The sequence below is a fragment of the Panthera uncia genome, assembly GCF_023721935.1.
Source record: "Panthera uncia isolate 11264 chromosome A1 unlocalized genomic scaffold, Puncia_PCG_1.0 HiC_scaffold_17, whole genome shotgun sequence".
Classification (NCBI taxonomy): domain Eukaryota; kingdom Metazoa; phylum Chordata; class Mammalia; order Carnivora; family Felidae; genus Panthera; species Panthera uncia.
The window spans coordinates 102,027,985-102,039,981 of NW_026057577.1; positions in this window are offsets into that span (position 1 = coordinate 102,027,985).

Here is an 11,997-nt window from a genome sequence, read left to right on the forward strand (position 1 = left end):
AATATTGGCCGCTTGCTATGATGCAAAGTAACCTCGAAAATTTCAATGAAAGTGCACGTTACTTCATCATCACTTTTTAAGCAAATGACAATAACTACAATTTTAAAGCAGAGGAGGACTCTAATCATGGTGTGTTCACGGGACCAGAAATCACGCTATGTTGGGCTTCAGCTCCACACTCTGACTTCTGTCTTTATAACCCCGCCCTCATTACTCACGGGCCCTCAGGGAAACTATTAGGCCACCTTGGGAGGAGTCTCGAGGACAGGGACGGAGCTGTTTACAGCAACGAAAGAGGTGTGCCGCCCCCTGGTGGACAGATTGGAAAGCTGGGTCGCCAGCTTTAGAGTGCATGCTCATAGGCAGGCCTGACACTGAATTGTTATGCGGTCCTTTCCTGTGTATTATACGTAAGCACACATGTAAACATAGATCTGTAACTGTCTTTGAATTTCACTTCAGGACAGTAAAAGGGGTTTTATGTCTGCTACGACTGAGAACTACTGTCCTAGAAAACTAAGACTTGCTCCCTACTTTGAGGGCTTACTTACAGCCAAGGCTGAGGAGCCCCTAAGGCAGATTTCATTGTACCAAGTGTTATTCCCTTGCCTAACCAAATGCTCTCTGGTCTTCTGTCCAAATCCTGCCTCCCACGAGGCCCAGGCCTCCCTCCCTCCAACTCACAGCTCTCACCCTCCTCTGCAATCAGCACACACTTCTCCATAGAATTAATCAATCCCAACTCTGGAGCCTCTTCATCCAGGATCACTGTAAACACTCCCTTTTCCAGAGTACCAGGACTTGAACTAGATCCACCACAATGGACTTTGTACAAGTTACCTAACCAATCAGAGCCTGGTTCCCCAGCTATTAAAAGTACCCCTTGGTGCTGCTCTGAGATTCCACTAGACGATTCACATGAAGCACTTAGCATGGCCCTGGCAGGGAGTAGATGCTCGGCGATGTCAGGGGATGGTGGGGATAACTGACAGCATCCCTTCCACCAACCCCTTTCCCCCAGTTTTATTTCAAGACGTGTCAGTAAATGTGTACTGACTGATAAAAACAGTGTCAGGATTTGCAGATAGAACTTACACATTCACCAAGCTGACACAGTATCTGCTCTTGCCATCCAATTCAGCTAAAAGATTTTCAAATTAGAGAAAGCAGCAAATGAATAAATAAGAAGGCATGGGGTGCCCTCTAGTGGCATAGGAGGAAAAGTGCATTCTGGAAATGGAAAACAGAAAGATTTAGCATAATTATTAAGGAGAAAGACAAGTGTTAAACTGAGCCACGCAGTAATGCCTGAAAGATACAAGTGGGAACTTACTCTCTCCTCAGTGGACCATTGTGGATGACTTTATTATCTGACTTTACCCCACACGAAGTGGTTCGCTCAAGGTCAGGTCATTAGTCAAGGTCTGTAGAGCTGGAAATTTAAACCAAAGATGCCAACCACAAATCTGGAAATCTCTCCCCTACTGGGGGGCAACCGCTCCAGAGTCAGAGCCAAAACTTAGGCATTTTACATCCTTCACAGGACTTAACACAGTTATGCATAAAATAGATAGTTGATCAGTTATATAATGAAATAGTAAACACTTATGAAATGATCATTCTGTGCCCAACACTGTGCAAAGTGTTAATAGATTATTTGTTGTTCATAATAACTGTATGAGATATCCTACTTTACAGATAAGAAAACCAACTCTGTAACTTGCCTAAGATCACAAAACCTAGGCTCACACCCAACCACACTAACTCCAGAGCCTGGTCTCTTATCTACTAAACCACTAGTTTTCAAACTGTTTGGTCTCAGGATTCCTGTATGCTTAAAAAGTAATAAGGACCGCAAGGAGCTTTTGTTTATAAGGACTATGCCTATCAATATTTATTGCCTTGGGAATTTCAAAAATATTTACTAATTGACTTAAACACTGCAATAGCCCTCCTAATGTTAATATATTTTTGTGAAAAATAACTCTATTTTCCAAGATTTAAAAAAACCATTTAGTGAGAAGACTGACATTGTTTTACATTCTTATGGATTTCTTTACTATCTGGCCCTAAAAGGACAGCTAGTTTCTCTATCTGCTTCTGTTTTCAGTCTGCTGGGATATCGCACTTCAATTAGCTTCTGCAAAACTCCACTGTCCACTTGTGAGAGAAGAGAATACAAAGGGCAATAACATCTTAGTATTATTACTGAAATACTCTTGACCTCTCATGCACCCCTGAAAGGGCTCCGGGGACCCCTGGGATCTCCAGACGCTCTTGCAGAACCACTGCCATCTATAGGGCAAATGAACAAAGGGCCCTGCCTTCCTGAGAGTCACTTCTGCAGGGAGTTCATTCCACCTGAAACACTCCTATTGACTTCTCACATGTTTTTTCTTCCTTTTTCCTTTTTTTTTCCTCCATTCTTGTCCTTTTCCTGGTAAGTGCATGCATTCTAAGTCAACTTTTTCTTCCTCTATGCTCTGGATGCAGACCATCGGGGGGATGATGAACCTTGACACAGCATCCTACAAACAGTAAAGATGGGCTTTGTTTTAACCCTAGATGCCTCTAAAGACCAAGTATAAACTTTTAATTCCTATTATTCCATGTCTAGGGAAAAGAACTTCTGAAATATCCTCACTCAATTTCATCCAGACTAAGAAACCTAGTATTGAGAAGTGATACTTCCAGTCAGGTTTCACTAAGAGAAATAGTTCTTAGCAGCAGAAGACAACCATACTTCACACCTAGAGGGAATCTTGGCTCCCAGTTGCCAACCCTCCCCCAGCCCCCCGTCAGCATCAGGGCAGACGGTGCCCCCCTCCACCTCCACTGCCTCCAGTGATCCTCACTGCTGCTTCCAGACTACACTCCATTTCTCTGTCCTAAAACCCAGCTCGGAATCTCACATCCAGACTACATAATCCATTTGTCTGTCTTGTTGCAAAGACTGGGGTCACTTCCTTCCACTCTTGGAGATTTTGGCTCCCAGCTCAGTGCCATTCTAATACCACTCTGTTTATTCCTTCCAGGACCCTGCTCTCAAAATTACTGGACCATTCTCCCATGAGCTTGTCCCCCATCTGCCTGTCACTCATTCCTGTGGTCATCTGTTAAGACATTATCACTACCAGTAACTTCAAATTCTCCGTAACCTGACCTGCAAGCACCCCAGTCTCCATGTCCCCAGCTCAATACTACCCTATTCTCAACAACCTTTTGGTCCCCCAGGGATCTGCACTTAAAATCCAAACTCATTTTTATGGTCTGTAATGTCCTACGTGATTTGGTGCCTGCCTACCTCTCTGGCATTGTCTCCTAACCCTCTCTCTACTACTCACCATGCTCCAGCCCCACTGACCATTCTGCAGTTCCTCAAACATGCCAAATCCATTCCTACCTCAGGGCCTTTGCACTAACTCTCTCCTCCACCTGGAGAGTCCTAGCCCTGGATGTTCTTTGCCCTCCTTTCTCACCTCCTTCAAATCTTTTTCAAAAGTAACTTCTCATTGAGGACCTCCATAACCTATTTAAAACTTCAGCCCATCCATCCATCCACTCACCCACAGGACATTCCCTCTTCCCTACTTTATCTTTTCCATGGCACCTATCACTTTCCCACATATGGTATAGCTTACTATTATTTTGCAGATAGTTGGTTTCTTCCAGCTAGGATGAGGGCAGAGATTTTTATCTGTTTCGTTCAGTGCTATATCCTTGGTACCTAGAACATGCCTGGCACATAGTGACCGCTCAATATTTTCTGCACAAATGAAGGGAATTGGGCTGTGCAGATTTGAAACAACAAAAATAAGAGCTTATTAAGTCATCTTATACACAAAATTTTAAACAAGGTACCCACTCTCCCTCTTTACCCAACTGTCCCCTTCAGCATCTCTCCACACCATCTCCAGCCCTCTGCTTCCACCTACAATGCCGGACTGAAGGACGATTTGTTTTACTAGTTACATGCCCAGTTTTCAACCTAGGAATGCGAAACACTGTGCTCAACTAGCTTTTGATCTTTCTAGGAAGATGAAGCTGCCTCTTATTTTTTTTTTAATTTTTTTTTTAACATTTATTTATTTTTGAGACAGAGAGAGCATGAACGGGGGAGGGTCAGAGAGAGAGGGAGACACAGAATCCGAAACAGGCTCCAGGCTCTGAGCTGTCAGCACAGAGCCCGACGCGGGGCTCGAACTCACGGACCGCGAGATCGTGACCTGAGCCGAAGTCAGCCGCTTAACCGACTGAGCCACCCAGGCGCCCCTGAAGCTGCCTCTTAAGCACATCTCTGCTGGATACCTCCAGGTTGGTCTCCCATAGAGCCTCCGATAGGCTGTCCCTTCCAGTGTCAGTGCAAGTGTGCAGGAAACCAAAGGCCAGCTGTGCCCTGGGCTCTGAACTGCATACCAATGGCAGGAAGCTCCCACCTCCGCAGTGGCCCTGCAAGATGGAGGGGAGGGATAACACGTGCCATCACCATGGAAACCCCTCCCACTCCTCAGGCACCAGAGGAAGGCTGGACCTGCAGTCTGTTCCACTGTGTGCTCAGAGAAGTGGCTCGTCAATCTGGCCTCTTCTTACAGGAAAAGAGGCCTCTTCATAAGGAGTGTAGTCACAGATCCTCCTGGGAGCCTGCGCATACAGGGAAACAAGCAGCCACTTTGCTGCCATACTTCCTGTTGTAATTCAATCCCATGAACTGTCTGTCCCAGGCAAGGCTGTGGACTTGAAGACTGCGAAGATAAACATCCCCTTGGCCAATGCTTATTCTGTCTGGAGCAGGGGAATGGAAGATCTGTTGCTTGACCGCTTGTGGCTAAGGTCTCCAGAAGTCACCAGGTACAGCATGTCCTAAAGGTAGTTCTGTGCTTGCTGAGAGATGCAGAACCAGCCATCAGGAGACAAATGAGGCCTAAGAGAGGAGGTGGTCAGCTTTCTGTGTGCAGGGAAAAGCCATGTCCACCATGGGAGAGAGGGGTTCCTCCCCCTCCTACAGCCAAGAGTAGCTCTAAATGAACCACACCTGAGGACTGGGACCTCCAAGACAGGGAGAATGGCATTTTGTCCCCCAGATGTGTGCCTATTGTAGGCCAACCTGGTGCCATCCACAGAGCCAAGCAGGGCTCTTAGGGGAGCATTCTGGGAGCCTGAGAATCTGGTTCCTTTTCAGCGCTCTTACAAAAAAAAAAAAAAATGGAAAGGGGGGATCACTGGCATGTGGGGACTTGATCTTAAACACTGTTGCCTGCTCCTGGTACAGAGATTTCTCACCTGCTAGAATAGCCCAGGACTGTAGGGCCTGAAGATCCTCAGATGTAGTATGTCCAGGAAACCACCCCATCCTGTCCTCTGTGGCCCTCAAAGGGTATGGAAAGAACTCTGGTGGTTATTAAGGGAGGGAGCCCTGGACAAAGCAATAGGAGACCCCACCCTGGAAGAGGCAGGGCTGCCAATCTTCTCAGAGGGCCGGAAGCTCCCCCGCCATATGGAAACATGTGGTCACACACGCCTGTACACAGAGTGGATGCCACCAACATTGCACAGAGCTCCACGCCTAGACCGAAGCCAGGACACTGACCATAACCAACATGCAACCTGTCGCATGAACAGAATCTCTTCTCCCCCCAGATGGCCTCCCCGGCACTGGGCTGCAGGAGGCCCATATGTGCCCAACATGTACAGGGAAGAGGGGAAGAGTGTTCACCACCCATGTTTCAGTCCCAGCTCTAGCCCGTGCAGGAGGAGAGAAGAGCCTGCAGTGAGTTTGAGACTGAAGTTTTATTTTGTTTTGTTCTAATGTTTATTTATTTTTTGAGAGAGAGATAGTGAGCGGGGCTGGAGCAGAGAGAAGGGGGTACAGAGAATCCCTAGCAGGCTCCGTGCAGTCCGCGCACAGCCCAATGCAGGTCTCAAACTCACAAACCGTGAGATCACAACCTGGGCTGAAATCAAGAGTTGGACACTTAACTGACTAAGCCAATCAGACGCCCCAAGACTGAAGTTTCAAAATGATCAGGACTGAGGCTTACATTCAAAGTCAAAAATTAATTTTAACAAGAAGTAACCTAATTTTAACAAGAAGAAAGCTATGGAATCCAGTAAGATGCTGTTAAGCATCACCCACCACCCAGCAGGGAGGAGAAACCAAGAAAATACGGTCAGTAGCAGTAAAAAAGGAAAACCAGTTCTCACGCCCACCCTGTCTATACAGACCTTCAGAAGAACACAAATAGGACTGGAGCTGCCTATCAGGTCAGGGGGCGGGAAGCTGGTCCCCTGGGCTTGTGCTCTGCTCCCACCCCCACCCCCACCCCCACTCTCTCTGGGGAAACCTGGAATAAAGGCAAATTCCCTGGTCCTGACTCTGCAAGATGCTAACAGTGGGCATAGTGTCATCATTGGGCTTCTAGAACCTGGGTCTCCAGGTATGGATGACATATTCATTAATTTCAGCAAATACCTGAGCACCCAGCACACGCCAGGCACAAGAATGTAAGAGCAAACAGGGCAGACCCGAGCCAGCTCCCAGTGTAGAAGGCAAGCCAGACAAATGGACAGACACAGCCTAGCATGTGAAGTATGAGGAGCAGTTTATGTGTCTGCAGCTTAACTGAGCAAACAAGAGGGAACCTAGCCTAATCTGGGGGTGTCAGGAAAGGCTTCCCGTCAGAAAAGTAGCTCAGTAGTGAGCAAAAAGATGGGCAAGTGTGAGCCAGCAAATCAGAAGAAGACTCATACTTGTCTCCCTCAGAACCACCATGCAGCCTTGGGAGTCATGCGGGCTTTATCTGGAGGGCAGTTGGGCATCATTTAAGAATGCAATGAGGAATGACTGCTTAATGGGTACAGGCTTCTTTTTTTTTTTTTTTTTTTTTTCAAAGTTTATTTATTTTTGAGAGAGAGAGAGACAGAGCATGAGTGGGGGTGGAGGCAGAGAGAGGGAGACACAGAATCTGAAGCAGGGTCCAAGCTCTGAGCTGTCAGCACAGAGCCCAATGCGGGGCTTGAACTCATGGACCGCGAGATCGTGACCTGAGCCAAAGTCGGACGCTTAACCGACTGAGCCACCCAGGCGCCCCATTGAGTACAGGCTTCTTTTGGGGAAGGATGGAAATGTTCTGAAAATAGGTAGTGGCCATGGTTGTATAACACTGTGAATGTATTAGAAGCCACTGAATTGTACACTTCAAAATGGTTGAAATTTTTAAATGGTGAATTGTGTCACATGAATTTTACCTCAACTAAAAACAAAACGTAAATGATGCCTGCAGGGAATTTTCAATTCCAACCAAAATGGAGTAACAAGAACCAATTTACCTTCCTGCCAGCCACTGAAAACAATACATGGGAGATGGTTTCCAAGAGAATACATATCAGGCAACAAAGGACAGCAGTCCCTGAGGAATGGGAAATAAATGAAGTGAGCCCCACCCCTGATTGCCCAGGTCACTGGTTTGAGAGTTTCTAGGCCAGAGTGGGGAAGAAAAAGAGCCAAGCCAACCCCTTGAGCTGGAGACACAGCAAGTGAGGGAAGACCACGGCAGCTAGTCAGCGGGCCAGAGCACTAGAGAGGAGAGCACTGCTCAGAGAGAACCCTGGAACTGAGTTCCCTCTAGGACTTCTGTGCTTGTTCGTGAGAAAACCTCCCAAGGGTTAGAGGGAAAAGCACCAGAGCTCACACAGAGCTGGGAAGCATGTCCGTTCCCAACAGCCAGGCTGGAAAATCTCACAATCCAGGAACTGTGGACAGAGTTTTAAGAGTCTTACCTCATTCCTCAAAACATTTAAAATAGAACTACCATATGATCTAGCAATCCCACTTTTGAGTATATAACACCCAAGGAACATGAACACAGCATCTGGAAGAGATACCTGCACTCCTGTGTTTATTGCAACACTATTCACAACAGCCAAGATGTGGAAACAATTTAGGTGCTCATCTACAGACAAATGGACAAAGAAAATATGGTACAGTATGTGTGTGTGCATATATATATGCACACACACACGTATATATACATATATGTATACATATACCTATACACACACACCCACACAATGTAACACTATGAAGGCATGAGAAAGAAGGAAATCCTACCATGTGCATCAACACAGACAAAGCTTGAGGGCATTAGGCTAAGTGAAACAAATCAGACAGAGAAAAACAAATATAATCTCCATTACATATGGAATCTAAAAAAACCCAAATTCATAGAAACAGAGAATAGAGTGGTGGTTGTGAGGGACTGTGGGATGAAGGAAACAGGGAACTGCTGGTCAAAGGGGATAAACTTCCAATTAGAAGATGAATAAGTTCTGGGGATCTAATGTATAGCATGGTGATTATGGTTAATAATATTGTATTATATAATTGTAAGTTGCTTAGATCTTACCACAAAAAATGGTAATCATATGATATAATGAAAGTGTTAGCTACATATATACATGTATCAAATCAGCACCTTATACACGGGTTTATGTCAATTGTATCTCAAAGCTGAGGGGGAGGAAAAAGCATGGATATTGGGGCTAGACAGACATGAGTTTGATTCCAGACTCCAACAACCTATCAGCTGTGTCACTTAAATTTTGAGAGCCTCAGTTTCCTCATCTCTAAGATAGGGATTCATTTGGTGAGCCTGGGTGGCTCAGTCAGTTAAGCATCTGACTTTGGCCCAGGTCATGATCTCATGATTCGTGGGTTTGAGCCCTGCATCAAGCTCTATGCTGACAGCACAGACCCTGTAGCCTGCTTCGGATTCTATATCTCCTTCTCTCTCTGCCTCTCCCCAGCTAGTGCTCTGTCTCTGTCTCTCTCGAAAATAAACACTTAAAAAAAAAGAAAAAAAGATAGGGATTCATTTGACAATTGTAAAGATAAATGGAAGAATATATGTTTGTTTGCTTTTTTTAAAAAAAAAAGTATTATCTCAGTAGTAGGGGGAAATTAGCCCTAGTGTTGCCTAACAAACTTAAAAGCAAGTTAAGCCTGCTTAAGACTCTCTCTCTCTCCCTCTGCTCCTCCACCATTCACACATGTTCTCTAAAATAAAAAAAAATAAAAAAATAAAATTTAAATAGTAAACAAAATGTTTTAAAAAAAAGAAAGAGGGGCGCCTGGGTGGTTCAGTCGGTTGAGCGTCTGACTTTGGCTTAGGTCATGATCTCACTGTCTCTGAGTTCGAGCCCCGCATCGGGCTCTGGGCTCTGTGCCGACATCTCAGAGCCTGGAGCCTGCTTCCGATTCTGTGTCTCCCTCTCTCTCTGCCCCTCCCCTGTTCACACTCTGTCTCTCAATAATAAATAAATGTTAAAAACATTTTAAAAAATAAAATAAAATAAGTTTACACAAAAATAAAAATACCCAGCGCGCGCGCGCAAGCACGCACACACACACACACACACACACACACACACACACACACAAAGGTAAAATTCATGTCTGGCATCCAAGAAAAATTTCCAAGCATAGGGGTGCCTGGGAGGCTCAAGTCAGTGAAACGTTGGACTTCAGCTCAGGTCATGATCTCATGGTTCATGAGTTTGAGCCCCACATCAAGTTGTCTGCTGTCAGTGCAGAGCCTGCTTTGGATCCTCTGTCTCCCTCTCTGCCCCTCCCCTGCTTGCTTGCACACATGTGCTCTCTCTCTCTGAAAAATAAACATTTAAAAAATAAACAAAAATTAAATTTAAAAAACCCATTCATGGGGGCCTGGGTGGCTCAGTCGGTTAAGCGTCTGAGATTAGGTCATGATCTCACGGTTCATGAGTTCAAGCCCCACGTCGGGCTCTGTGCTGACAGCTCAGAGCCTGGAGCCTGCTTCAGATTCTGTGTCTCCCTCTCTCTCTGCCCCTCCCCTGCTCACGGTCTGTCTCTATCTCTCAATCATAAATAAGCGTTAAAAAAAAATTTTTTATAACAAATAATTAAAAACCCATTTATAGTAGCAACTAAAAATATTTTTCAAAAATTGCCAGGCATAGTAAGCCATAGGAAAACACAACCTGTAATGGGGTGGGGGTGCAGGGCAGGGACCAAAACAACTGAAACTGAAACGGACCCAAACTGACACAGATGTGAGAATGAGCAGACAAGGACATTAAAACAGAGATAACTGTATTCCATATGTCCAACAAATTAGGCAGAAACATGGAAGATTTAAAAACACACACACACACACACACACACACACACACACACACACACAAAATCAAGCTTCTAGAGTTGAAAACTACATCTGAAATTAAAAGGAAACGATACCATCACATTTGCTGAATGGGAAAACTCACCCTGGCTACCGCCTGGAGAATGGCTTTGGGGAAATCATATTAAAATGGGTATAAAAAGCTGTTAGAACATCCCAGGGGAGAAACGGTGGCCTGAAAAGGAAGAACACCAGCATTGGAAAGACCTGAGCCTTTCTGGAATATTTAGGCCGTGGAAGTGGCAGGACTGGGTGACTGCTCAGGTGATCAGTCGGGGTGAGGAAGTCAGGAGGACCATGGGACACAGCAAGCAGTTCCTCAACACCAGAGCACCAACTGTGCCCCAGGTGGGATCAGCAATGGGCAGAGCAGATGCAATTCAGGAGGCAACAAGGACTCATGCTACCTGCAGGGGCCATGCCAGGGGCAGGAATGGTTCCTGAAGAGCTGAAGGGCAGGGGAGGGAGGCTGAACAGGGAACAAGCACCGGGAGGGGCCCAGATCATGCAAAGCCTCACAGGCCAAGGAGGCGAGTTCACATGTCCCCCAACGTACAGTGAGAACCTACTAAAAGGCTTTAAGTGAGGGACGATTATAGTTGCATTTAAAACATCACTCTGGGGGCGCCTGGGTGGCGCAGTCGGTTGGGCGTCCGACTTCGGCCAGGTCACGATCTCGCGGCCCGTGAGTTCGAGCCCCGCGTCGGGCTCTGGGCTGATGGCTCAGAGCCTGGAGTCTGTTTCCGATTCTGTGTCTCCCTCTCTCTCTGCCCCTCCCCCGTTCATGCTCTGTCTCTCTCTGTCCCAAAAATAAATAAACGTTGAAAAAAAAAATTTTAAAATAAAACATCACTCTGGCAATGGTGGAGAACAGGTAAGAAGGGGCGTGAGCAGAAGCAGAATGGCCAGTTAGAGGGCTGTGGTCATCACAAGAAATCATAGTTTGGGTTGATGGGGGGTGGGAGGGAGAGGAGGGTGGGTGATGGGTATTGAGGAGGGCACCTTTTGGGATGAGCACTGGGTGTTGTATGGAAACCAATTTGACAATAAATTTCATATATTGAAAAAAAAAAAAGAAATCATAGTTTGCATTTAAGGGGTGGAAAGAAATGAACTAACTAGGAATATAAACTAGAAGCAGAAACCTCAGGCTGGCTGTGGGGATGGATGTGGGAAGAGAAGGAAGTAACAAAGACAGCTCCCGGGTTTGTAACAGGAGTAAACACACCATTTATTGAGGTAGAGAAGGCCAGCAAGGGACAGATCGCAGAGGGAGAAAACTAGAGTTCCAGTTTAGACATATTAGATTTGAGATCTAGTAAGCAACTAGAGAGAGTTCAGGGGAGAGACCTGGGTTAGAGATACCAATGCAGCACAGAGGTGGGATTTCAAACCACGGGAATACGGAAGATCACACAGAGTTTGTGAAGAAGAGAGGCCAAGACTGAGCCCTTAGGGTCGGACATTGAAGAAAGATGTGGCAACGAAGAAGGGTCTTTAGGTACAGAAGGAAGACTATAGAGTCTGGAGGCCCCACCAAAAAGCAAACACATGCGAGAAAGGGTGGGGGGGAGATAACCAAAGAGGGGAGGTGACCCAGGGCAGATGTCAAGGGATGACAGGGCGAACACCTCTGTTGCAAGATGCAGATGGCTTGTAGAACAAACGGCAGCAAGAAGAGGACATTCCTGACTGTGGGCTCCCACATGCTCTACGAGGGGGGAGGTTCAGCACTTGAGAGACAGGGGTAGAAGCAGAAACAGATAAGTTTAAAGAGCAGAGC